The sequence below is a fragment of the Lissotriton vulgaris genome, chromosome 9 (assembly GCF_964263255.1).
Source record: "Lissotriton vulgaris chromosome 9, aLisVul1.2, whole genome shotgun sequence".
In the NCBI taxonomy this organism is placed as follows: Eukaryota; Metazoa; Chordata; class Amphibia; order Caudata; family Salamandridae; genus Lissotriton; species Lissotriton vulgaris.
This window is the reverse complement of record NC_141697.1, coordinates 282,334,632-282,362,499: the sequence shown is the minus strand read 5'-3', so window position 1 is coordinate 282,362,499 and position 27,868 is coordinate 282,334,632. Positions and strand designations below refer to the sequence as shown.

General features: G+C 44.3%; 1 protein-coding gene and 1 pseudogene across 23 annotated transcripts in view; one reads left to right on the top strand and one right to left on the bottom strand.

The window, feature by feature from the left end:
• Nucleotides 1–27,868, bottom strand: part of NRXN3 (neurexin 3) — a 2,233,908-nt gene that overhangs the window by 62,838 nt on the left and 2,143,202 nt on the right. The window lies entirely within an intron of this gene.
• On the top strand, nt 1,231–2,412 carry LOC147690013 (nucleoside diphosphate kinase B pseudogene; annotated as a pseudogene).

The window sequence follows — 27,868 nt, the reverse complement described above, 5'->3', positions numbered from 1 at the left end:
CAAATAATTCTTCTTGTTTCGCCTGCAATGGGGAGGCGTAAAGTTATGGCGCTGCTCCAGGTTTACGTGATTAAGTAAATCTGGGGCAGATTCAAAATCCATGGGTGTTGTCTGGGGAGACTCATGGTAACGCCCACAGAAGGCCTCTCTGGCACAGAGTAAGGCCAGGCTATGACTTGCGCGGATTTGTCGTACTCCATATCTATGAAGACATGCGACGCCGCGCAGAGTGGCTTTCTATCGCCTCATAGATATGATTGAGAGGCCTGCACTGCCGGAGCATCAAAAAAAGTGGCGATCAAGTGGTGCAAGCCTCTCATTGCCCCAGGGCAGTTATTTGGTGGGGTTTGATTTTATTGCTGTGAGGAAGAACAAACCACAGCAAATACTGTAGGTCTTCCATCGCCGAAGCCCTGCCCTCTCCTTTTCAGGAGGTTTGGTGAGTGAGGGTGAATATCCCTCTTTTGCGGGACTGTCGGGGCATTTATTGTCCTTGTGTATGTTGATGATCTGTGGTTTCCTTGCATCATGGCTGATGTCTGCGATGAGATAATGTAGGCAGCGCCAAGACTTTTCAGCAATCCTCACTATTACGTGGCGTAGTTGGCTGACTGTGTGGCATTAAACCTCTCTTGGTTTCTTCATGCTATTGCCCGCAGGTGAATGTAAGGCTAAGCTGGTCCTGTTGGGTTTCTATCCTACCAAGATCATCACTGGAACAAGTCTTCACATACTTATTGGCGTTAGTTCCATCACAACAAAAACCCAAGTTGCTAATAGATTTCTTTAAAGGTTTTAGTGCAATCTAGCCCACTGAAGTGGTGCAGCGAAGCCTTTACCAGACTCATTTTGAGTTGAAAGTAAACACATGGAAGCCTGCTGTGGCCCTTACAGAGCAGAGCCGTCTGGCCATATCCAGAAGGTGTAGAATACTGCAACCTCACCAGGAAGGTACAGAACGCAGGGACCCACAAGAAAGGTGTAGAATTGTGTCAACTCAAATGAAAGATGTAGAGTGAACGCACACCAAATGTGCAAACAGCATAGCCTGACTCTAAAGTTAAGGTGTAAACCTATTCACAATTTGTAAAATCCTTGCACTAAACCCAAAACGTGCACAGGTGATTGTACGACGCTCAAAAAGACTAGTGTAGCATGAACGCAGGCAAAAAGTGCAGAGTAGGTTAGCCCACCAAATGTGGAAGTGCTAAAAAGCCTTGCGATACGAGGATGGTAACCCTATGCATAGTATGCAGGATTGTTGAAATCCTGTCCCTTGGCCCAGGACAGCAAGACAAACTCTTCACCCTGATCACCTGTGAGTAGCTTTAGAGTAGCATTTGTAGTAAGTAATAAAGTGTGCTTTTGATTTATCATTCCCACAAAAGTACACGTACAACATCTCTCTTTTATTTCCGTGGATTGTATCCCACTGATCAGGGCACAGGCCCCCTTGTGTCTGGAACATTGCATCACATTGTAGGTTAGGGCTCTATTAAAACTGGTCCATCAACTCACTGAGAGCAGATCACATCAACTGCCTTAGTTGACCATATTTAGGCTTTGTTGACCGACTGACTGGACTTTGTTAGACAACAGGACCATAAGTAGGATACTGTGCATTATGAAAAATAATATCAAGATAAGAGCTATGTCATATCTTTGATATTTCAGCAGCGCTACCATGATCACAAAATACAAATAAATGGTTTGCTCCGTACTATGGGAGTAGGAAGTTTATTCCCTGTGAAATATGTGTAATATTAATAGAAAATACGAAATCCCCCCTTAAGGATAGGCCCCTAGCTCTGAAGGTGGCTCTGTTGCACTCCCTCCCCCAGCGCTGGTTACATTGATAGAGAATTATAGCATTCCCTGCCGCACAAACGTGTCTGGTAACAGCATCACAGAACGCACCTTCATTCACATCAAGCCAGATGGTTTTCAACGGGCCTGGTAGGAGAGATCATTTGAGCAGAAGGGCTGCCGACTGGTGTCCATGAGGTTTATGCAGGACTCCAATGAACGTCTGAAGGAGCATTACATTGACCTGAAGGATCGTATCCTACTGGCCTGTTGAAATACATGGGCTCCAGCCCTGTTGTGTCTATGGTCTGGGAAGGATATAACATGGTGAAGACTGGCTGGGTAATGCTCGTGGAGACCAGCCGGGCTAATTGCAAACCTGGGACCATCCATGGAGACTTACACACCAAAGTTGGCAGGAAGATATGCCATGGCAGTGACTCTGTGGAAAGTGCCATAAAGGATAAACCTGCCTTATCCTTGTGACTTTATGGTCATTTACATGTGCCGAATAAAGCTTCATGAATTGAATTGAATTGAAAAACCTGCCAAAACGTGTGATTCAAGCCAGAAGAGCTGATTCCGTACAATAGCTGCACCAACTAATGGATCAACGAGGGGAACTGAGGCTCAAGGTCCCATCTTCGCCTTTTATGTTTAAAGACCATTACGAGGGAGCACCGTATGCTTTTATTGTCTTGTATTTCCCAAACTTGAAGCAATTTGTAGTAAACAATTTGTCGGAAGTGGGGCTTCTCCATAAAAATCAGATTTAACAAGCATTTTGTATGCAAGAGCAACCTGCATTTAGTCACTCACCAAGAAAAGCAATGCAAGGTACGTTGCCAGATACAAAATACTTTGGAAATATTGCAGCAAAATACTCGATGTTTCATGCACATTACTTTTAAGGTGATGCATCAAGCCACACCCATCCAGTGTAAATGTACATGTATTTATATAGCGCAAATCACTGACCAAGGTCGGTATCTAAGCGCTTGCTTAGGGAACCCGTCCTGGTATTCCCCTGTGAGATAACCCCAGCAGGGTATCCACAAGGTGAAAGCCAGGCATCCCGCCGCGAGAGGCCGTTGTGGAGATTAAGCAAGCTATTGCCCAGAGTCGCAGAGTGTGAACCTGTGAGTCAAGAAGGCACCGGAGCGAGAATTATCGAGTCCATGGAATTTTTTGTGCCCAAGACCCGCCGAGGAGGGGAATTGAACCCTGGTCCAGGGCCGATCTCAGCTTCCGGGTCTGCCGCCTCTAACCCCTGAGCCACACTTCTCCAGTGTAAGGTAATGAGGCTTGCTGTCATATGAGTTCAACCTGGTAGATTGTCAAGCTGTCTAGTAGCAGCACTGTGAATTCTTGTAATTTCCAAACTTTTAACAGGGATGCTTAAGTTATAGCAAATTGGTCTAGTCAATGAGGGGAAAAAGGACAGTGGTGGTGCTTTGAGGGATGTCAACGTATGGGAAAATTTACTGAAGCCATCTCAGAATGCACAAGTTTCCTTTGAAGACTTGATTTACTTAAGGTATCAGTGAAAGATTGGAGCACATAATCACCCTGAGGTGCTTCACTTTGGCTTAGTGAGAAGTTGGGACCTCATTCTTGAGGCCTTGGGCTTGAAGGGTGATTATTGATCTATTTGCCATATACCAGTATGTCAGTTTTTTAGGTGTTTAGTTAGAGGTGACTGGCAATATTTAGTTAGAGGTGACTGGCAAGGGTCCATAACTGGTAGTCATTGTACAACCAGCAGGCTGTACCCATCTTCTAGGAAGAAAAAAGAAGACATCCTTTTCCAAACGCCTTGTCAAATTTCTTCGCTTAACTCTAGTGTTTTAAGAAATATACCCTCCCTATGGCAAATACATTTTCTTCATTTCTTCATCTATTCACGTTGATGTTTTTTCTATATACATACCTAGATACAACTTGTGTGCCTAGCTTGGTACAAAAGGTATGCCGGCACGTCTGTGCTTATAGGTACACAATAGTGTGCATACTAGCTCTAACAAAAACTAGTAGTTCATAGCCTCGAATTGGATCCTTCAGCTTTTTTCCTAGTAGTAGAAAAAATGAATGCATCCTACAGTAATCCTTTGCGCTTCCTGTAAAAGACTCAAGAAAAAGACTCTGCTCAAACTCTGCCAGCCTTTCTAAAGCGCTATTCTGTCAGGGAAACGCATACTTTTAACAAATGGACAGATTGTCTTTTGGGCTAGTACCTACTCTGACATTTTTATCCTGCATCTGTGTGTAAATGCTACCAGATATCAGTTCAAGAGATAGTAGGAACTGAGCTAGTGATGTAATTAATGTATATAATGTGCCCTATTAAGCAAACCACCTCTTGCCAATATCTTTTTCACTATCCCAACTTGACACTTCACATAATATATGAAATTCTGAGAAAACGGCACCCTCTAACCATCGCTATATAATAATTGGGGTGGAAATTAACCGAGGTGGGATGGAGGTTTCATGCAACATTACACGCTCAGCACCTGATGCGGATATCGCAGACACACATGGGGAGGTGCAACCAAAGTTGATGGACACACTAATTGAGGAAAAGAACAGTATGGAATAAATCTAATTACTAACAAAGAAACATACAATTTCCCACACTCCCTGAGTCTGAAATGGAGTATTGTTACTGAGCAGCATGATCTCTTTGATGTTTGGGAAATCTAATTTGCATTAATGTCAAATTTTCAGTAAGAATTGCAAAGCAGTGTGTATGTTTACACCCTTGGAATCCAGTTGCCCACTCTGCAGAGCAGAGAACAGATGAAACAAAATGGCTGCTGCTTAAGAACAAAGGTATAAAAGGCCCATGCAGAATAAGAGCAGGGGCGTCTCTAGGCTCATGGCGGCCCTGGACAGGGAGCGTAGGTAGGGGGCCCCGAAGACGGGGTCCGGGCGGGGCGGAGCGCGGAGGCCAGTGAAGAGGGGGGGGTCAGGGTGGTTGGAAGTGAACAGAGCCGGTGGCCGCCAAATCCCTGCCAGGGGCGGCCACGCAAATATGTATCCGTCCTGAGAGGATTATTATATTAAGGATATATATTGGCGTGGTGGCCCCTGGGGTTTGGTGGCCCTGTGCAGGTGCACAGCTTGCACAAGCCCAAGGCCGCCCCAGATAAGAGGGAGAGAGTGAGTGACAGAACAGTAACATATCTCAAGGGGAATGATTGGGTACATTGTCATGAACCTATGCACCAATCAGGATACAGCAAAGATGTCACTATGAAGCTCGCTGGAGAACATCAGCCAATGGCTCTTAGTAATGCGAGAAGCCAGCAACATCCGCGTGTTTTGGGAGTTGAGGTGTGTGAAAACATTATCACTGCCCTGCTTAACCCCAAATGGGGGCTTAATAGTGAGGAAAGCGAAGGGCTTTCTACAAATATCAAGTAGTCACAATCACAGATCCTCGGATGGTAAGAAAACGAATCCGACCAGATTAAACCAATGGACTCTGGGGAAAGGTGCATTCTCTAGTGCGGTCCTTTGGAATGGCAGCTTAACATAACACAACACAATACAAAACAACATTACAGAACACAACATTACAGAACACAACACATCACAACATAACACAACACAACATGTGTATGTGTAAAGCGCCTGTTCACACAAAAGGGTATCTTGGCTCTGAATAACAGTTGCTTAATGCCTTGGCATCCCATTCATGAATGTTTCTATATTTTTACATCTAATTTAATTGCTTTGTCTTCTTTGAAAACTAGAAGAAGCCCTTCCCGGAATATTACCGAAAAGGAAGAGTGCTGGAGACATTTAAATTACACCCAGTCTCTGTGTCTGCAAGGGCATGGCCTTTAAAGTTCCATTCTTCTATTTGCAAAGCAAAACAGTATTAAACGTAGAATAATTCATCAAATCATATACAGCACTGTCTTCAAAGGTCAATGAGATTTCATGGGCCCTGCAGAGCGTCTATGACTATACAAACTTTTATGCTGTAACTATACAAACTTTATGTTATTCTGTAAACGGCGTGAATGGCTTTTTTTATTTAACCAAGTGTTTCTTATTTTGATTAAGTACGTCCCAGATGCCATTTATTAATTTCCCAAAAACGACACACACATCACTTCCATGGACCAAAAGGAGAACCTAGAACCATCTCACTAATTTAGAATTAAAGGCTGAAAAACTTCAAAATATTATCATGGTATCTGACAGGGTGAACAACACATTCCTTCTAAATAGACTTCGCCTTTAGGTCAATGTGTCTGAGGCTGCTGTAGGCTGATTAAAGTACCTTTCATCTCATTGAACTTAACACATTCGCTGTGCACACCCCTTTATCCCCCGGTATGCTTCAGAGCATTGTCCAAATGGTCTTTTCTCCTTTACAGTATTCAGTCATACTCTGAAGACCATCAGATGTACTTGCGCCTGTCCAGCCTGCTGCTCCAATATGACATTGTCGGCATTGTTTTGTACCAACCTGCTGTCTCTGATGAAGCCAATAAAAGGCCTATTTCCAGGGCTGGACTGGGCATCGAATGTTTCCCTAGGAGTCTGGAAAGGTGGGGGCTGGTTTTGCAGCGTGGGGGGCGGTTTTGTTACTAGGGGTCCGGCTTTGCAGCAGTACTGCAATATCGGCCCCATGTAACGAAAGCCGCAAGCATTTTCAGCCTCCCGGGGCCAGGCAGGGCTTCTCCAGGGGCTGGTCTGAGAAGATTACCAGGGCTGATTTGGGTTTCCAGTCCGGCCCTGACCTCTTCGTTGGACCCATCTGCTCGGGTGACCGCCATGCACTCCTAATCTTTCAAATGATCTCCCCTTCTCCAATTTAGAATATTGTTTTATCCCTCGCACTGACCCATCTACTACTCCATGGCTAATAAGGGTAATTATGACCATCTTCTTTAAGCTGAACCTTCTCCACCACTTCCCCAGCAGTTGGATCCTCTGCCATCTTTCATCCAGGCTATATTAGCCACTTTTTGGGAAATGTTTCGAGTTGAGGTACATGGCTATCCTGTGTCCTCCATGAAAGGGACCAAGATTCTGCTGCACATCGTTCCTTATACTGGCAACACCAGAAATTAGATTGTGAAAATTCTCAATCGCTGTTGGCAAGGAAGAGTTCTTCTCTGCCCCACTATCCTGAAAAGCATCTTACAAATGAGTCAAAGGGGCCTTCCTCCATCCATGCTTATTGTTGAGGTACCTAAGGAGAGTAGATGTAGAGATGCGGGCCCCACCTTGCAAAATTATCTTAATATAGCAGAGTTTAAGAGAATGTACTGAGTCCTTCGCCCAAGCTAACTCAAGCGATAGGGGATATTTTGACGTCATATTTTACAAGGGCTACTTTAGAGTTGAATTTTATAAGAACTGAATAGGGACTTGAAAGCAGGATGGGATACAGATGCACAAAAGAGGAATACAGTTTTAGGCCGCCTAGCTGACTATGGTAAGATGGCTGAGCGAACATTGGTGGAGAGGGGCTCTCTTTAAAGACAGAGCCTTGGGCATGCATGCCAGCCTTGACTGTGGAACATAACTGCTTCCATGCACTTCCTTAGGAGTTTCCTCCTTCCTTGTGTCACGAAAAGTTCAGTTCCGATGGCTCTGTGGTGGTTTCAGGGCCAGATGGTAATTATTGTGTTTTGTTTTAGTGTTTACCTGCCGCCTTTGGCTTCAATCCTGTTCATCATGCACCAGTCTCATGCGTTTTATCTGCTCCCTGTGTGTTTTAGGAAAGCCCTGGTGGTTTCACCAATAGTTCTTCCTGCTGACCCGGGAAGCTGAACAATATGTCTGCAGTAGTTGTCCAAGCCACCCTGTTTTTTCATTTCACCACTGGAAGTTGTTGAACAGTTAAGGCACGCACATTGGAGTTAAGTATAGGTCCAAATACAGTGCATAGGTTTTACACACTTAATAAAGGTCAATATGTAGCCACTAGTATTGCTTTAGCAAAAAAACTGCATTTTATTTTCACCAAGAGTACAAGAATGGTTATAGCAGTGATCCATATCAAAAGCATAGAGCCTTGCAGCCTTTATACTTCCTCATGTCTCACCCAAACAGAATCATAACATATCATGGCATAACTTAACCCCTTCACTGTAAGAGCACAGGTCCTTCCCCTGCAGTGCTAAGCACTTATTTAGATGTTAGGGATACTTCGGGCATGTTATTAAGACAGGAGATAAAATTATCGCCGCTTTATCGGTATATGCCCATTCCTGTTTAAACCTTCATAATTTTTTCCACATAAGCTATCCACGCCAAAATGGTGTCCTTTTTTCCAGCATCCGGGGGTACCCGGGGTTTGTACATGGAGGAAACCAGAACCAATGCCAGAAATCTCGGCACGCCATATACGGTTCCAGAAGATACTCGTAATGGCCGTTGTATGTATATTTGTATGTGCACCTTTTTTAAAGTAGTTGGGGGACGGGGGGGGCGGGGTGGGGGTCTGGGAGAATAGAAGGTTCAAGACAGACCTAAAAACGAACAAGGGGAAATTGTACTGGAGCAATTGCAGTGTTGACAGGAAACATACAGCTCCAAGCTTTCGCATTGTCTATTCGAGTCTATGAAAAAGGGAGTGAGAGTGAGTGGTTCAACATTAGAGCAATTGCAGGTTTACCCAATGCACTCAAAAAGTAGATCACATGTTATGTAACAATCAAAAAACATATACAATGAACAAAGCGGCAGAGAAATGTAGGAATCTCCAGTGGGAGAGTGGTCGGATGGAGTCCTTTATTTTGTAAAACAGCCAGCCGATACGCGTTTCATCGCTATTGCGAATCCTTAGGGCTATATATGGCTGTATCGCAACAGAAGGTCGCTCAGCTGGTGATAATTCCGACCCAGCCGGGCCCGTAACCGTGGGTGAAGAATATACAGGGAAGAAGCAGCCACGCCCTGGGAGTGGCTGCTTCTTCCCTTCTTTCCCTTCTTCCCTTCTTTCTTCTGTTGCGATACAGCCATATATAGCCCTGAGGATTCGCAATAGCGATGAAACACGTGTCGGCTGGCTGTTTTACAAATTAAAGGACTTCATCGGACCACTCTCCCACTGGAGATTCCTACATTTCTCTGTCGCTTTGTTCATTGTATACGTTTTTTGATTGTTACATAACATGTGATCTACTTTTTGAGTGCATTGGGTAAACCTGCAATCCCTGTAAGTCGGTAGTTAGGCTACCAATTGTTGAGTGGTTCTAGGGCTCTCCACTCACCCAGTTGCACCACCTTATATGCTAATCAGTATCCAGTGTGTCTATTTACAGTTGTGCACCCAGTGGTTTCTCTGACAAAAAGCCTTTCGTTTTTTTTCAACATTAGAGCAACTCAGTGTGCAGTCAGAATCAATCCAATCCACTACCGCTACACTAATTTACTCACTCGGCGCCCGCCGCCCTGTGGCACGACCAGGGACTGCGGGAGCGGGCACGCTGAAGGCACGCTCACAAGGAGAAGTTCAACCAAAAAAAGAATAAAATAAATAAAGGGATCCGGAGCAGAAAAAAAATGTAATTGCCTGCCTATCACTGCTGCTATCATAATTACTTTCAAGCTCCGACATTGGCTGAATCAGATGAACAAGTGAATCCATTTTTGCAGTCTGTGATAAGTGAATTCTTTGGTCATAAATTAAAATGTCACTGCCGGATACTGGCGATGTCTGCTTTAGAAGCATCCCGGTGTGCGAGAAGTTCATAGACATTCTCTCGCTCTCTCGCACTCTGTCTCGTCCTACCCCATCACAGTCTCTTCCTGGTCACGGCCAGTGCCTCTCTTCAAACCTCCATTGCTTATTATTTTTTACTTCTGTCACTTCCTTTCGGCCTGTCTCTAACACCGTCACTCTCGAGCCGCTTTCTGAGTGCTCTCTGTCTCTCTCTGCCCCGCTCCACCGGCCCCCAGATTTCTTCCTGCCTCCAAATGACCCTGCCTCCTTGCACTTCTTTTTGGCCTCTCTCGTTTCATACTAACTCCCAGACTGCCCCGTCTCTGGGGCATATCAGCAAGGCGGTGCTATGAAATTATTGCTGCTTATGCGTCCGTTTTCGGTCGAAAAACGGCGATAATGTCATCGCCTCATCAGCAAACACAAGCTGTTGCGTGTTTTGCTGATTTAGCGACCCTTACAACAACGCCCAGCTTTGCATCTCTAAAGAGATGCAAAGTGGGCGTTCCGTGCCAAAATAACTGGAGAAATGTCGCTAACTGACATTTCTCCAATTATCAAGCTGCACGCAAACAAGCAGAGCGATAACAAAAGAAGAGCTAACCACAGTTATCGCTACTTTCCTTACGCCTGCTTGCAATCTGATTTAGCCATGTAATCTAATGGGAGGTGGATTACATGGCTAAGACCACCCTGCCCTATCAGCAAGGTATCGCTGGTCGAAGTGCGTTTATCGCTGGATTTCCAGTGATAATCACAGTTTTCTAGCTAACGCATGGATTCCTATCGCTTGGGAGATAAGCGTTGCTGATAGCACGCTATCTCCGCGATAGAATCCAGCATTAGCATGCAATAATTATCCTCGCACTAAAAGCGCTGTGCGATAATTATTGCAGGCCCTTGCTGATATTACCCTCTATTTCCAAGTATCCTCTCTTCGCGCTGTCTGTGTGTCCATCTAAAGTTCTCTGTCTCTCGCTTTTGTCCTATGCGTCATGTGTGGGAAACAGGAGATACCACTCATCAGAATATGGCTTTCTACCCTACACATGTGTGATCCTGGGCAAATCACGATATCATCATGTGTTCTAGCTGTCAATACCGGAAACAGGGGAGCTGCACAGAGCAAGCTCCCTCTGAAGATGCACCCACTCACATTTTTCTCTCTTTCTTTCAGCAGTCCTTTCTTCTGTTTTTTTCTTTCCTGGCAATATTTGTAGAGTTTTGTCCAACATACTTACACAAGGTTTTCTCTTTTCCTTGAACTGTCTCCCCTGCATCCTCATGTTTATTTTCCCTCTCCGGCTCTCCTTCTACACTTTCTCTGGTACTCTTTACACACAGCCTGTCTGCCTTCTTCTCTTACTTTTCCTCACTTCATCACATTCCCACACTCTATCTCTGACCTCAGGTGCACAGACATAATATCGACTCCAAAATATCGTTTGGACAGAATATCGAGTTTTAAATATCGTTTGGACAAAATATCGACTAGACAGAATATTGACAGCCAAAATATCGGTTTTAAGGTAAGTTAAGTAATATCGACTGTAAATAATATAGACAGTGAAAATATCCAAGTATATAATGTAGATAGTAAAAAATATAGTTTTTAAAATAATATTTAATTATTTATAGTGTTTTTATGTCATAATATGTGTGAAAAGTGTCATTTTATTTTATAATTATTTTTAATTAATGATTTTTTTAATTATTGTGTAATTTTATTCTGTAGCGGGTTGTGGGTTTATAGGGGAATAGGGTGGGAAGTAATTTAATTATAATTAATTAAATATGTAAATGTATTAATTGGTAGTAATAATTAATTAATTGGTAATTAAGTAATATATGTTAATTATTTAAAATTTAATTGGTAATTAATTTAATTTAATTGATTAATTGCTAATTATGTAAATTAAAATAATGTATTTTCTGTAGCGGGTTGTGGGTTTATAGGGGAATAGGGTGGGAAGTAATTTAATTATAATTAATTAAATATGTAAATTTATTATTTGGTAGTAATAGTTAATTAATTGGTAATTAAATAATATATGTTATTTAATTAAAATGTAATTGGTAATTAATTGATTTAAATTGATTAATTGCTATTTATGTTAAATTAAAGGGGTATTTTTAGGGTTCAGGGTCAGTTTTTAGTTTTTGGGTGAAGGGGTATTTTTAGGGTTCAGGGTCAGTTTTTAGTTTTTGGGTAAAGGGGTATTTTTAGGGTTCAGGGTCAGTTTTCAGTTTTTGGGTAAAGGGGTATTTTTAGGGTTCAGGGTCAGTTTTTAGTTTTTGGGTAAAGGGGTATTTTTAGGGTTCAGGGTCAGTTTTCAGTTTTTGGGTAAAGGGGTATTTTTAGGGTTCAGGGTCATTTTTGGGTATTTGGGGTACATATACAATATTGCCTATTATTTAATTAAATTTTGTTACTATATATATATATGTTTTAAGAAATATGATTAAAAAAATATTTTTTTACTTTCATTAATTATTTAATTATTAAAAGTTATTTTAAGTATTGTTAATTATATTTTAGTAATTAATTTTTTATATTAATGTAATTAAACATTGTTTTTAGTAAAGTCGATATTTTTTACAACGATATTTTTGTAAACGATATTTTGTACTCGATATTTTTGTACTTACCTGTTTGTACATACAAACTCGATATTTTGGTTGTAGATATTTTTTCCTCGATATTTTGGGTAGTCGATATTTTGGTAGTCGTTATTATTTCAGTGATCCCTGACCTCAGCATACACAGCCTGTCTTTCTGCTTCCCCTGCTTCTTTGCTTTCTCCTGGATTCTCCTGGTAGCTCCTTCCCGCTCTGACTCTCTCTATCTTACACAGACTCTCTTTCATTCCCTTACTCGTTGTCACTCTCCTGCTATAGCCTGCCATGTCTCTGACTTTCCTTATAGTCACCATCCCCTGCTGCTTCTCTACCTCCTGATATCTCCTCTGTCTCTGACTCTTCTTATCTTACAGAGCCTGGTTCTCTGCTTCCCTTGATCTTTTTCATGTAATTCCCTTCTCATTCTCTATCTCTATTTATTATACACAGATTGTCTCTCTCATTCCCTTGTTCTTTCTCTTTCTCCCGCTATCTTCTTCCTATCTCTGACTATCTTTATTATACACAGTCTGTCTCTCTCATTCCCTTGCTCCTTCTCTTTCTCCCGCTATCTCATTCCTATCTCTGACTCTTGTTATTAAACACAGCCTGTCTCTCTCTCTCTCTGATTCCCTTGCTCTCTTGCTATAGTCTTCCATATCTCCGACTTTCTTTATAATCTCCTTCTCCTGCTAGGTATCTTCCTCCTTCTATCTCCTTTTCTGACTCTCTTTTTAATACACAGCTCGTGTCTCTCTTTCCCTTGATCTCTCTCCTGTTATCTCCTTCCTTGCCTCTGACTCTCTTCATTTTACAGAGTTTGTCTCCTCCCCACTCTATTTTTGACTCGCTTCATCACCCACAGCCTGTCTCCCCTTCCTTTACTCTTTCCGCTTCACCTTCTATCTCCTTCCTACTCTCTGTCTCGTTATTATACAGCGCTTGTCCCTCTTCTTCCCTTGTTCTTTCTCCTGTTGTCACTTTCACAGTCTCTGAATTTCCCTGTCTCAGGTTGACAGTCTGGTTTCTTTCCTTGCTCTTTCTCTTGCTTTCTCCTAACAACTCTCTATCTTTGACTCGTTTTATCATACAGAGCCTGTTTCTCTCCAACCTTTGCTCTGTCTCTTTCACCTTCTATCTCCTTCCTACTCCGTGGTTTTGTCTGTCTCTCTCTCTTGGTTTCAGTGTCCTCCTCTTTCTCTTTGGCATCTCCTTTCTCCTCAATCTACCCCATCGAACACTTGGACTCTGGTTCAGTATGTGGTACAATGACTGTCCCCCATTAATATCTTGATCTCGGCCTCTACTCGCTCGTTTTCTCTGACAATTCACCCCAACACATGTCCTCCCAGTGACAGATGTCAGTGACCGATTACTGTGTTGCCTGATGAAGTCAATTGCCTATTAACTTCACATTAAAATAAAATGGGGTTTAAAAATATTTTTATGGGTTGTGTCTTTATGTTGTTTCAAGCTTGGACTACTCCAAATCCCCATTGTCCCGAAGAAGGCCTCTTTCTGAAGTTAGGATGTTGATCCTGTGTTTTATGGACTTGAATGGCAGGAGCTACACAATGCCTAGGGACTGTGGGGCTTCTTTGTCCAGTACTGGAAACCATACCTGAACAGGTCCCCAATCCACCATACATGAACAGGTCCCAAATCCACCATACCTGAACAGGTCCCCAATCCACCATACGTGAACAGGTCCCAAATCCACCATACATGAACAGGTCCCCAATCCACCATACCTGAACAGGTCCCCAATCCACCATGCCTGACCAGTTCCCCAATCCACCATACCTGAACAGGTCCCCAATCCACCATACCTGAACAGGTCCCCAATCGACCATACGTGAAGAGGTCCCCAATCCACCGTACCTGAACAGGTCCCCAATCCACCATATGTGAAAAGGTCCCCAATCCACCATGTGTGAACAGGTCCCCAATCCACCATACGTGAACAGGTCCCCAATCCACCAGACTTAAACAGGTCTCCGATCCACCGTACCTGAACAGGTCCCCAGTCCACCATACCTGAACAGGTCCCCAATCCACCATGCCTGAACAGGTCCCCAATCCACCATACCTGAACAGGTCCCCAATCCACCATACCTGAACAGGTCCTCAATCCACCATACCTGAACAGGTCCCCAATCCACCGTACCTGAACAGGTCCCCAATCCACCGTACCTGAACAGGTCCCCAATCCACCATGCATGAACAGGTCCCCAATCCACCATACCTGAACAGGTCCCCAAAACACCATACCTAAACAGGTCTCTGATCCACCATACCTGAACAGGTCCCCAATCCACCATTCGTGAACAGGTCCCCAATCCACCATACCTGAACAGGTCCCCAATCCACCATACCTGAAGAGGTCCCCAATCCACCATACCTGAACAGGTCCCCAATCCACCATATGTGAACAGGTCCCTAATCCACCATGCATGAACAAGTCCCCAATCCACCATACGTAAACAGGTTCCCAATCCACCATACCTGAACAGGTCCCCAATCCGCGCATCCCGATCACAACACACATGCTGTATTTTACTATATCGTTGAAACAGCTACTGCCAGAGAGTGGAACAGAGTATTAATTTCTTGAATATTACTGCACTGAAAGTTTGTGGTATCTAGTGAAGTATTATTTCTTTTTCTATAGCAACCTTGGCTATGCCGTCCTCTTTTTTGCATGTGTAATAAGCGCACTTTGCTCTAACAGGCTCAACCTGCACTGACCTTTCCATCAGCTTGGCAATGACTGCTTGACCCACCTACCCCTAGTGGTCAAGGAGTCTTTGAAACCCCAGCGTACTCCAGTGCTTAATTTGTAAAAAAATATATGTGCCAGAGCTCTCGCCAGGAGGCTTCTGCAGCTTGCATCATACATTGACCCGGCCATGCTGTCAGTGATACTAGCAACAGAACTACTAACCATCCTAGAAGCATGACAATTCGGACTATTCCATGTCCCGAAGCTATAAGAATGGCTTGGGCGGAAGTAAATAGTCATTTTAAACGTATACTGAATTAATGATTTACTGTTATTTTGGTCATCTCTAAATTATCCTCGTGGCAGACTGTCATAAGCACCGTGGGTGCCAAGCACCGGAAACCACTGGCTCAAATTAACTGCAGCGTACCCTATACTTCACTGCCCCCAGACCTATGGCTGGCATGGAACACCTAAAGGTGGAGAAAAGCCTGACAACATGTCTGCCAAAAGCAGGGCCTCTAGCTCCACATTTGAATGAGCGGCATGTGTGCATAGGAACGAGGAACTCTCAGCTGTGTGTGCCTGTCAGTGTGTGCTAGTTTCTGTCAGTGTGAGTGGGCGGCCCAGACGAACCCGTGTATTTTTGTAAAATATTGCATGCCTTTTATGGCAGTGGGTTTGCATTGCAGGCCTGGCACTGTTTGAGGTTGACGTGTGCGCGCGCACAGCAGCCTATGGGCTAAACGATTGAAAGTTGGCGTTGCTCTCGTGTCTCTCCCTTCCCTGCAGATCCTCACAGCAGGTTTTAAGCCGCCCGTCTTTTGAAGTTAATAAAAAAGCGCGCTCGTTCCTATAGTCTGGGGTGATTTGCATACTCATAAGCGCAGGTACACGAGCTGGCTTCCAGCAGTCCACTGCTGCAATGCAAATTAAGCATATTCTAATTAGCGTGGCAGGACTTCCATGTGGAATCCATTCTAATTTATCAGAGACAGGCCCGGTGGGCCCACTGGTGCTAACTCGTTGTCCGCCCCCCACCCCCTTTCAAGATTGCAAATCCCCTTTCAGACGAGCTGTCAGGAAGCGTCTATGTATTTAGGGAGGGAAAACGATGAACAAGACTGAGGTCTCAAAAACAGGGTTACTAAGGCCAGTGCATCGCCAAGATAGCGGCACAGGATCAAGGCGCTATCTCATTCACAGAACTGTTGCCACAATCTGTTGAGGCCATACTCTGTAAACTGCTACCATGCACGCGTCAATTTGATTTTCTATGGGGGAATCTGGCTTTCTGGCATTCACGTTTACTAATTCTTTGAAACAGTTGCGTACTTTTATAGTTGTGTTAGGCCAGCGTAGCTCACAATACGTTTTGTTCAGAACAATGCCTACTTGTGTGTTTGTAATGCAGCATAATAGGTAGCATGACTGTTCCTGCCTGCCTCTAGTTTCTCTTCTGAGTTTCAGGACATTATAGTCTATTTTGTATTTGTTTTACACAGCCGTTTATCTTGTTTTTCCTTCTGTTTTGTGGAGTTGAAGTTTTTATTTTATAACTCTGTTTTGCAGTACAGCGTGTGATGTACAGGGTAATGTGGCTTGTTTTCTGGCTTGTTTTGTGGGTTAATGTAAAATTTTGGGCTTAACAAGGCAGTAATGTTTCTTGTGCTCATTTTATAGACTAGGGTGTCATGGGTTGCCTTTTTATAGGTAGGATGGCTTGCTTTCGAGCTTCTTTTGAGTGCATTGTATTTTGTTTGTGTTGCTCCTTTCAGGGGCTTGCATGGTGCTTAGTGCCTTGTTTTTAAAGCACTGTAAAGTTTGGAGTTTAGTTACAAATTCATAGATGTTCGTTTGTTTATGAACTTCTTTTCAGAGCAGCGTAGTTTGACCTGTTCTTAATTTCATGGCAGTACTCATCTGGTTGGGTTTTTTTGTGCCTTTTTAAGTGGATTGTAGGACAAGGCAGCCACTAGGCTGCCAGGCGTGACACCAAGTGAGTTAAGCAGAATAAAGGCTAAGGTTGTTATCTTGGCTTGGGTGGCCCTTTTATGTGCACTACCAGACATTGATGCACCCCCGCAGAGAGACTTTCATGCACACTGGCACCCAAAAGAACCCCTAATTCACACAAAAGCAAGCGCACGCACAAAGACAGGTTAATTCCTATAAACAAAGTCAAAGAAAATTCCCTTTGGGTCTCTTCAATAGCATACTAAGACATGCAAGACTCACTCACACTTCACTCATATCCAAACTATTGCAATTGCCAAAGGATATAAATGTTTTATTCACCAGGTGAATGCACAATAAAAAATCCATGTTTTATATATATAAAAAAGATAAGTCAATAGAATACATTAAACAACAACATGTACACAATCATACAATAAAATACAATCTACTATTTTTAAGAAAAAATCCTTGTTATAATGCACATAGAACAAATAATTGTCTCAGAATTCAACAATTTAACCCCTTCGAGGCTAATGACGAGCTGGCCTCGTCATGGCGCTTACCTGCCGTGCGCGGATGACAAGGCCAGCTCGTCATGAAATAAAGGAAAACAATAAAACTCAGCGCAGGACGGGAAAACGCCTAGCAGCCAAGTGGTTAATCAGTATTAGTCTTCAGATCACAATTAAAAAGCATATTATATGCATATAAACATTTAAAATGACTTCACAAGAAAAAAACAAAACCCTGTGGTATTGTTATTTACCAGGTGCGTAAAACATCACGTGTAATAATAATCAGGCTCTTAGTGTCCACTTCAGACCGTGCATTCCATCTCTCATTGGCCGAGCATTCTCAAGGCTCAGCCAATGACACTAGGTTTGGAACTGGTGCCAAAACGAGCTCCTGTCAGAGCTCAACACTCCCACATAGACACAGCACATCCTTGTTTGGGGTGACATTGGATATGCCACACACTCTCATGTACAGTATGGCCGGAATACGAATAGCTCACAGCAGGGGTGTCAAAAACACTGGGTCCAGAATTATAAATTCTGTTAATTGGAACCCTGCATCATGCAAATTACAAGTTATTCCTCCCTGAATGGGGAATAACACGTGGGCCCAGTTTGACGAAATCCAAACCATGCATCCACGTTCTCAATCTGGGCAAACTAATACTAACAGGTAAATTAAAGTGGGGTGATCTCCAACCCCAGCACAGGCAACAACGACATCACTCCTTCTCACGACCTCTGCGACTCTCTCGCCTCGGTCTTCCACCGCAAGATCGCCGACATCCACAACAGCTTCGGCGCACCATCCACGCACCCTACCGTCGAACCAACGCCCCCCACGGCAACCCTTCGCACCTGGACCATGGTGACCACCGAAGACACAGCCCGCACGATGAACACCATCCACTCCGGATCTCCGACCGAACCCTGCCCCCACCACGTCTTCAACAAGGCCGACTCCATCATCGCACCCCAACTGTGGGACATCATCAACATCTCCTTCGACACCGCCACCTTCCCGTAGAGCTGGAAGCACGCCGAGCTCAGCGCCCTCCTGAAGAAACCGACAGCGGACCCCACCCACCTCAAGAACTTTCGCCCCATCTCGCTCCTCTCTTTTCCTGCCAAAGTCATCGAGAAGAGCGTCAACAGACAGCTTGCCATCTTCCTCAAGACGAACGGATCCCTTGACCCCTCGCAGTCCGGTTTCCGAGCCAACCACAGCACCGAGACCGCCCTCATCGCTGCCACAGATGACATCAGAACCCTGCTCGACAACGGGGAAACAGCGGCCCTCATCCTCCTGGATCTCTCCGCAGCGTTTGACACGGTCTGCCACCGCACCCTAGTCCAACGCCTGAGCAACACAGGCGTCCAAGAGAAGGCTCTGGAATGGATCATCTCGTTCCTTCCCGGAAGAACACAGAGAGTCCGCCTCCCCCCGTTTCGATCCGAGGCCACCGAAGTCATCTGCAGCGTTCCGCAAGGATCATCACTCAGCCCCATCCTCTTCAACGTCTACATGAGACCCCTTGCAGCCATCGCACGTCAACACAACCTCAACATCATCTCCTACGCTGATGACACCCAACTGATCCTCTCCCTCATAGGTGACCCCGCCAACGCCAGAACTAGCCTACACGAAGTGATGAAAGACGTCGCCGAGTGGATGAAGAACAGCCACCTGAAACTGAACTCAGGAAAGACGGAAGTCCTCATCCTGGGACCATCGTCCTCCGCCTGGGACGACACCTGGTGGCCCCCGGCCCTAGGCAGCGCACTCAAGCCAACAGACCACGCACGCAACCTGGGCTTCATCCTGGACTCCTCCCTCTCGATGACCAGACAAGTCAACGCCGTCTCCTCATCATGCTTCAACACCCTACGCACGCTCCGTAAGATCTTTTGATGGATCTCGACCGAAACCAGAAAGACGGTCACCCAGACACTCGTCACAAGCCGACTGGACTTCGGAAACACCCTCTACGCCGGAACCACAGCCAAGCTACAGAAAAGACTCCAACGCATCCAGAACGCCTCCGCCTGACTCATCCTGGACATCCCCCGACGCAGCCACATCTCCGGACACCTGAGGGACCTGCACTGGCTCCCCGTCAGCAAGAGAATCACGTTCAGACTCCTCACCCACACACACAAGTCCCTCCACGACCTGGGCCCCAAGTACCTCAACGACCGCTTGACCTTCTACACGCCCACCCGCCAGCTACGTTCGACAAGCCTCGCCCCGCGGCCGTACCACGCATCCGAAGAGCCACCGCCGGAGGAAGATCCTTCTCCTACCTGGCGGCCAAGACATGGAATTCCCTCCCCACCCACCTCCGGCTGACCCAGGACCATCTCGCCTTCAGGAGACAACTCAAGACCTGGCTGTTCGAGCAATAGCAGACCCCCCTTCCCCCAAGCACCTTGAGATCCTCCGGGTGAGTAGTGCGCTATACAAATGCCATGATTGATTGATTGATCAGGGAGGGGAATACGGGAGACTTAATGTATCCGGGGAGGCTGGTGGTGGGCAGGGGGCGTGTCCTATGAAGCAGCTGCAGTCCGTACAGGTAAGAATGGTGGAGCCATGGGGCTGTGTGGGGGGCGATTTCGAGGGAGATGCAGAGGGAAAATTAAAGAAATAATATTTTCCATCTGCATCGTCCCTCAAAATGCCCCCACCCACCCCACGCGGCCTCACCGCCCACCGCTGTTACCTGCACGGACCGCGGCTGCTATGCAGTACCATAGGAGCCCCCCAGAGGCGGGAACATAAGGGCACTCATGATTGGGTGGAGAGGTATCCCCTGGGGGAGTGGCTACTGTAAGCAGATCCACCAACCTCATCAACTAAAGGTGACTAAACCCTGATACTTAAAAAGGCTCCCTTGAACACATGCAGCGTAATAATGGCACACACTAGCTACAAACATATGCCAAACCCCAGGATCACTCCACCGCTTACCAAGCGCTTCCCTAAAGTGTATTTTTTATATCAATTTGCACCTGTCCGACACTGAGTTAGGAAAACGATTCGCAGCAAGTCTTTTGGGACTGTGGAAGGATAAAGGAGGGACTTATCTACCAGCTGCGCCTGCCTCGCAGGGAACAAATCACAGACAGAAAATCAAGGCCGGAATAAAGCTGTCAGCCACCCATCTCCCTTTTATTGAGTTCCTGCAGTTATTAGGTCTGCAGTAAAAGACATCCGGAATATATGGCCTGCAGTGCCTCGTACATAACGTCCAGCCGGCAGCCACCCGATGGGCTCCTCAAACCACTGCACGAGGCGGGAACAGAAGGGAACCTTTATTAGGCAGGTACAGGAAGTCTCCGGCATAGAATGTGGCTACTGCAGGCCTTAATTTGAAAAACAATGACTGCCGGTGCCCAAAGCTCTGCTCAGAAGTCCGCGGGCCGAGTTATTTAATGTCTGCGCGTCGAATAATAAGGCTGCTATTGGGCGCCTCTTTCATCCACTACCAGACACTCCAATCAACTTAACTCACTCTTGCAGGTTTCTTCTTTCTCCTTTTGTGCCAACTTTTCTGTCTTTTTCTTTTTTCTTTGCCCTTTGTCTGTCCTTCACTCTTTTGCTCTCCATATATGCCTGATGATGAAGCATAAGTCCCGGTCCCATAAATGAGTGGTGGAGTGCCTCACTGGCAATCACCGGCTCAAATTAAGCACTGCTGCTGCCATCATGGAGAGATGCCAGGGAAGCATAACTTCACCATTTTTAAATGTAACTTCACAACTTCGCCAGGTTCACTAGTTTAAAGATTACATGCTTTTTAAAGACAAATAAATTGCAAAAAAGAGGCCGCATGTTACATGTACGGTGTCTAGACGTACCAAATTTGCATGGCCAATCTTATTTTATGAAAGATTGTCCCAGCATCCTGAAACATTCTTTAAAAACATAAATACATGTCCGGGTTTTTGAGAGAGTAGCGGGTGAGCAAGCACATTAATCACAATGCTATGCAGTCTCACGTTTACACCAGCCCCTCTCATTCATCACTCTAGGGGCAGAATGATCACTAGTTTTGAGTCGCCTGTTGCACTGCCTCGCCTCATTCATACCACAAAGCATAGCTGGATTTAATGAATGAATGAATGTCTGCCAAGCCTATGACCCAGTTCTGGGTCACTAGCAGTCTGCTTCTGGAATGCATCACAAGATGGGGGAGGGTGTGTTTTAATATTTAATGTTCATTGAGCAGAGGAAAAAAAATACATATATATACATATATATATATATATATATATATATATATATATATATATATATATATATATATATATATATATATATATATATATATATATATATATATATATATATATATATATATATATATATATATATATATATATATATATATATATATATATATATATATATATATATCTCAAAAAACAGGGACCAGCACTCTTGGGAGAAAAACATCCAATGTATTGGACTTTTTGTGCAAGCAGACAATTTCAGCAAAGTGCCTTTCTCAGTGAACATTAAGAAAGGTGCTTTGCTGAAACGCGTCTGCGTGTTACATGAGAGGAGCGGAATGCAGCAACCCCGCATTCACACAATCGGATTTATAGCTAGACACAGTCATACAGAGACACATATAGATCAGCATAAGGTGCGTAGAGGTGTAAGCAGTGGTGAAGCTAGGGGATAGTGGAGTGGGGGCGGTCCACCCCAGAAGTCACTTTTTTGGGGTGACGTGGGCGATTCCCATCCGCATCGCTAAACGCCCCCGTCGTTCTCGTCAGTCGACTGCCCCCCTGCCCCCCCCCCCCCCTCGTTCTTGTCTTCCCCACCCCCTGCCCGGACTTATCCGAACTGGGCAGGCAAAGTAAGGGATAGTCACAGGCGCCTAAAGCTCTAGCTACGCCACTGGGTGTAAGCAGGACACAGGTGTCTAACCCAACACCACTACAGCAAATGTCCTTTTTTTTGTCCTTGTGGACTCTCTGACAAGCTGATGCTATATGGAGAATACTCAAATGCTCTCAGAGGAGTTCACGGCTGTTGCTGTGCAGGAAGACACCAATCTCCCAAAACCCAGCTCCTCAGCTTTGAAGCAGTAATATCCCCATTTACTTATTGGGCAACTGCAAATTAGTAGCACTCTATTGTGTATTGTGCACCTTGTGGGTGATGTCTGCAGACCCCATCTGAGTAAAATCCATACGGGACCCCAAATTAAACACTTGTCTGTGATAAGAGATTTGTAACGCCGGTCACAGATTACCTCTTGAGGATGCATGCCTGAAATCTTGTAGTTCTACCTACATGGCTAGTCAATATATCTGACCCTCTTTCCATGAGTAGAATGTCTATGTTCTTGAAATGAGCTGTTTCTAGCTTGTCCTAGAGTACACATCCCTTCCAGATAAGCCTGTTCCCCTAGGTCTTCCCAGGAAAGAGCATGGAAAAAAGTTTTTTTTACTGACCGGCCAGGGTGTTTTCATAATTTAACAATGCACCCTTTCTGTTTGGAACTTGACCGGTGTACAGGTCATCTGAATTACAAAGACTCGAGGTTCTCTTCTCCTGTGCTTTGAAGAGTGACACAGTGGTGATCTTGGTTTAGCTGATGAGTGACTTCCTAGACTTGGAGCAAAATACAGACTGCTGCCCTGCACCTGCACCCTTGATGGGCGATGTTCCTCTTCTGGAGTGTGACCTGATGTCACAGGCTAAATGAAAAGCTTAAATACTCGTCTGAGGACCAGAAACACCCTTCACTGAAAAGATGACATACAAATCGCCACAAGATCAGCCTGCTAGACTCCCAGAGTGCTTGAAGCAGTTCAAACTAAGAGATAATGGACCATGGTATAGAACTGACCAAACTATGTGCAATGGGATTGTGTTGAGAAACAGCTTTGCATCCCTTTCATCTCTTTTGGTTGGTTGTTAGATCCCAAAAAAAGAATATTCCTTGCACTGTGTCCAGATATGCTTGAACTCTGGGGCTTCTGCATTCATTGATGGTAAACAAGTAGGAGACCAGTTGTGCTTTTGACACCTTTTGGACTGGAGAGAAATTAGCAAGTTTGTGGCTGTGCTTTTGATGTCACAGTTAGTTGCCAGCCAATTAGGAGAAATGTGAGGCCAACCGTATCAAATTCTGCTAAGCAGTTGATGAGAATGTCTAGCACATTCAAGCCCATGGTTCAAGGTAGTGAACTATTTTTCTCAGATGTAAACAAGGGCTATATTGGTATCTCATCAGGGTCGGAGTCCAGATTTGGAGTTACTCAAGAGGTTGTTCTTTTCAGGTAAGCAGACAGTTGGGTATTCACCACAATTTCATGATCCTTAGGTATGAAGGGGAGGCCAGATATTGGTGAATTATGTGATGATGGTTGTAGAAACTAGTTGACAAAAGTGCAGAAATGGAAAATTCAGGTTTCATTGAATGGAGCTTTGAGTTTTAAAGTGCCAATGGTCCTGGATTGTACAGGCTCTTGGCCAGTGGTGGCTTTTGTGAAAGTGAAGTTGGGGTGGTTGAAAGAGCTGGATTAGCATGAAAGTGTCTAGTTTGTTAAGAAAGAGTGCTACAAGGGCATTACAAAATTGATGTAACAAGTTTACAGACCATGGTAGGGTTCTGGTCAGTACTTCAGTTCAGTAATTTAGAAGATGTGTGCATGAAAGTAAATTCACTAGAAACTATTTGTAAATGGTCAACTGCAATTTCAAAAAGAGTGGAAGGTAGATCTTCAAATGTAAACAAGCATGAGTTTGGGTTTGATGTCATATTTCAGGAAGGAAAGCAGAAATGCTCCCTAACAAGCAGGCTTACATATCTAGGTCAATGCGATGTATATCTATCTTACGGTTAGTCACAGCCGACATTAATCCTAGGCGGGGTGCGGAGGTCGCGAGGGGAGAGTCGTGCGTGGAGGGGGGTACATTTAATAATTAAAAAAATCTTACCTGTTGGCTGGCCGGGTCCTGCATTTTCTGGGCACCTGCTCCTTCTCGCTTGCCTCCGGCAGGAACAGGAAGCCGGCAGCCTCCCTCCCCTCCCCTAAGCCAATCACAACGCTGCAATGGCTATGTTGTGATTGGTAGGGACGCCGCCCATCCAGGGAAATATGGAGAAGCCATTTTCTCCATGTAGGCTGCATTGCGGCCTGCATGGAGAAAGGGCAGAGAGCGCATGACTAGGTTGGGAGGCCCGAGGGCCGTCCAAACAGTCATTGCGCCCTCAGGAATGGGCACACCACTCCTCTCCTGCACAGAGAGCAGCCCCACCCATTCCGCTGCAGCCAGGCCCTTCTGCTTTCTCGCAGTGTGAGAAGCAGAAACATAAAATGGTAGTAATTACCATTTTATGTTTCTGCTTCTTGCACTGCAGAAAGTAGTGGGGCGACGCTCCTCCGCCCTAGTGGAGGAGCCGCCGCTGGTTATGGTGTGAGCCTACTCATACATGTTCCAGCCACAAAGCACATAACAACGCACTATGATATGTAATTGCTTTTATCTGATCCTCTGTGACCGTGAACATGTAATACATCATTAGTAAAGAGAGCCACACACAGCTGGATATATCCTATAATTGCGCCATTTTTATTATTACAATAAACAAATGGCCTTGACTCTGTGAGGGTTAAGGCTTCTTCATCTGCAAATACTTTCAGAGACTTCAGGCATGATGTTCTTTTGTGTAGTAAGAGCTATTCTAATAAGTGAAAAACATCATGAGCTACTGAGGGCCAAGCAACTTGTGCATTGTTACTAGACACCCCCAGCCCTGTGTCATTGACTTTAAGACTAATGTCCATAGAGTCAGCCAGATACTATGGTTTGAACAAAATACTTTGACTAGGGGTACTATGACAGGGCTGCCATATGTGTCAATGTGAGCGTGGTCTCTGAGGCTATATGAACGTGTTTGCATGAATGGGATAGTTGTGTGTGGGTGACTGAGAGCGTATGCCATTTGTATCTTGGCACAGCACATATCTTTTGCCGTATGTGGAACTGTTACATGTAAAATACAAAAATAAATCATTTTTCTAAATGAGAGACATTTAAGGAGCAGAACATTTTTCTGAAATTTTTTTTGTAACGAGGAACATTTTTCTAAACTTAAATTTGTCCGACTTAAAATATTGGCTGTATTTTTTGAGTTATAAATATAGCACAGCATCTATCAGCGACTTGGAACACGATGCCTGCTGTGTGTCAAGTCTACAGTTTTAAATGGGAGAAAATTAAACTGAAGAGCTAACCTAATATTTATATGGATTCCTTAAAAAATCATAATTTAATTTTCGCCCATTTTCAAGTGTCACATTTACAAACAGCAGGAGGCCTGCTCCCGGTAGCCTATAGACACAGTAGAATATTTATAACAGAAAAATACAGCAATTTGTTTAAATGAAAAGATTTTAAAGTGAAGAAACATGCTTCATAAAACATTAAGATGTTATTGGCTGAATTAAAAGTGGAGAAAAAGATCAAGACAATGTTTTAGAGAAATATTTTTCTTCACTGTTAATTTCCCCCATTTAAAATAAGCATTTTCAATGCAATAGGTCTCGCATTTGCGAGAGTTTGAGCTGTTGACATTGTAAATGACAATGCCTTTGGTTTATATGTTGGTTTTCAAAACAGATAAATAACAGACATTGTCATTTGCAATGCCAATAGCTTAAACTCTCACAAATGCGAGATCTATTGCTTTGCAAATGCCTGTCCTCATCTAATTGGCCTTCCTCTTGCCTTTTGCTCACAGGTTACCCTCTACTTAGTTCCATGAATGGGTGTGACAATAACCATCCCAAAACATGCATTTATTGGTGTGATTATGTACAGATTTGCTACATTAAAGCATAAATTGCACCAATTGGCCAAGGTAATCCCTTGCCCTCTCAGCCTCCCTTTTCTCTTCTTACAACTATCTACTTTATACAGTCTATGCCCTCTCGATTGATGATCTTGTGCGTAGCCAATTTGTAAGTGCTATTAACCTGGGACCTGCATGTAGAGCAACCCGAAAGCATGCAGGTAGGTCCCGGCAAGTGCGGTTAAAAACATTCACTGGGGATGCCGGGTGTCCGCCATGGTAGGAGGCAGGAGCAGGGGGCTCAGAAATGCAAGTGCTTTGTCCACAGGACACCCAAAGTGCCACACTGGGAGACAGCAGTAAAGCAGACGTGCTGGGTTACAGCAGTCAAGATAAAGCGCACACACTCCAGGGGCGTGGCCACCGCCCCTGAGAAGAGAGAAAGAGGATTCAAACAAAAAACACTGAGGAAAGGAACTCCTTCAGTAATAAATGTTGCCAGTTAGAACGTAGGGCCAGCAGTGTATTATACAATATAGCGTTTAAGTTGGAAACGTCACATCATGAAACACGCAATACAAGCTGTACTCTTCTCAGTTTTTTCCCTTTTAGTTTTGTTCAATCCACCACACGCAAAATGGCGGAAATAGCTGGGTGCTATATTTGAGGTCATCACAGGTGCGCCATCACAGAATGTCAGTATCTCTGTCCCACACTGTTGACGTTTCATCATACAAGCGAGCGGGAAAAACAACAAGCAGATTTATTTTATTAAGACAGCGCCCCTTCACGGGCGTCCGTGCAGAGGAGGGAATGGAGCGCACTTAAAAGTTATTGCGCTACGCCCATTAAGGAGGTCTGCGCTGAGTTAGTAAACACGATGGAGTGGTAAAGAGTTTGGCAAACTGCGCAAATCCGCGTGGCCGCCACTGTAAGAAAATTAAAAGTAAATGAATAGAAAAAAAAATGTACTGTGAGCCGCAAATAAAACAAGAAATTCATATGAAGCCTGTTAGGAATACCATTACTGAAGCTGGTGTCTCTTGAGTACTGTGTACATTATTTAAGTTCTCAGAACTGCTAATGCAAGCTCCAGAGTTTGGACACTTGTTAAAGGGCCAATCCTCATGGGAGGTAACAATTGAACACAGGGAGGGACTAATAAGCCTATCAACTAATCAGAAGGCAACATTTACAAAAGACAATGACACAAGCCAATAACAAATATGTGCGAGAGTGGGAGGAGCTTCAAGTCCATACCTGAATACAGCATGCACTGTCCAGGCTTGACCTAAAAAATGACTATTTTTCAGTTACAAATATGGCGTAGTGTCTACTGGCACTGTGAACAATAAGTCTGCTCTTTGCAAATGCTCCTGAAATGGGGAAATATTTAAATGAAAAGTTAGCTTAATCATTAAGATAACATGTCCTTTTAATTTTCTCTCATTTAAAAGGATTCAGAAACATCATTTTGTTCGCATGCTCCAATACTGAGTTGACAAGGAATTGTGTTCAAGAGTAAAATACTTCATTGCTTCAATCCTTCACCTCTGTGCTCAAGCCTGGGTCATGAATCTGACTTAACACTGCTCATTTTTAGGCCCAGATATTTGCAGTCTGATGATAATAATGTAAAATACGCGAAGCCTTCCCTTAACTTTAAAAGGAAAATGTGACCCTGTACTCATTAAATAAAGGCTTGCATTCAACTGGTTGGAGACACCTGCTCTAA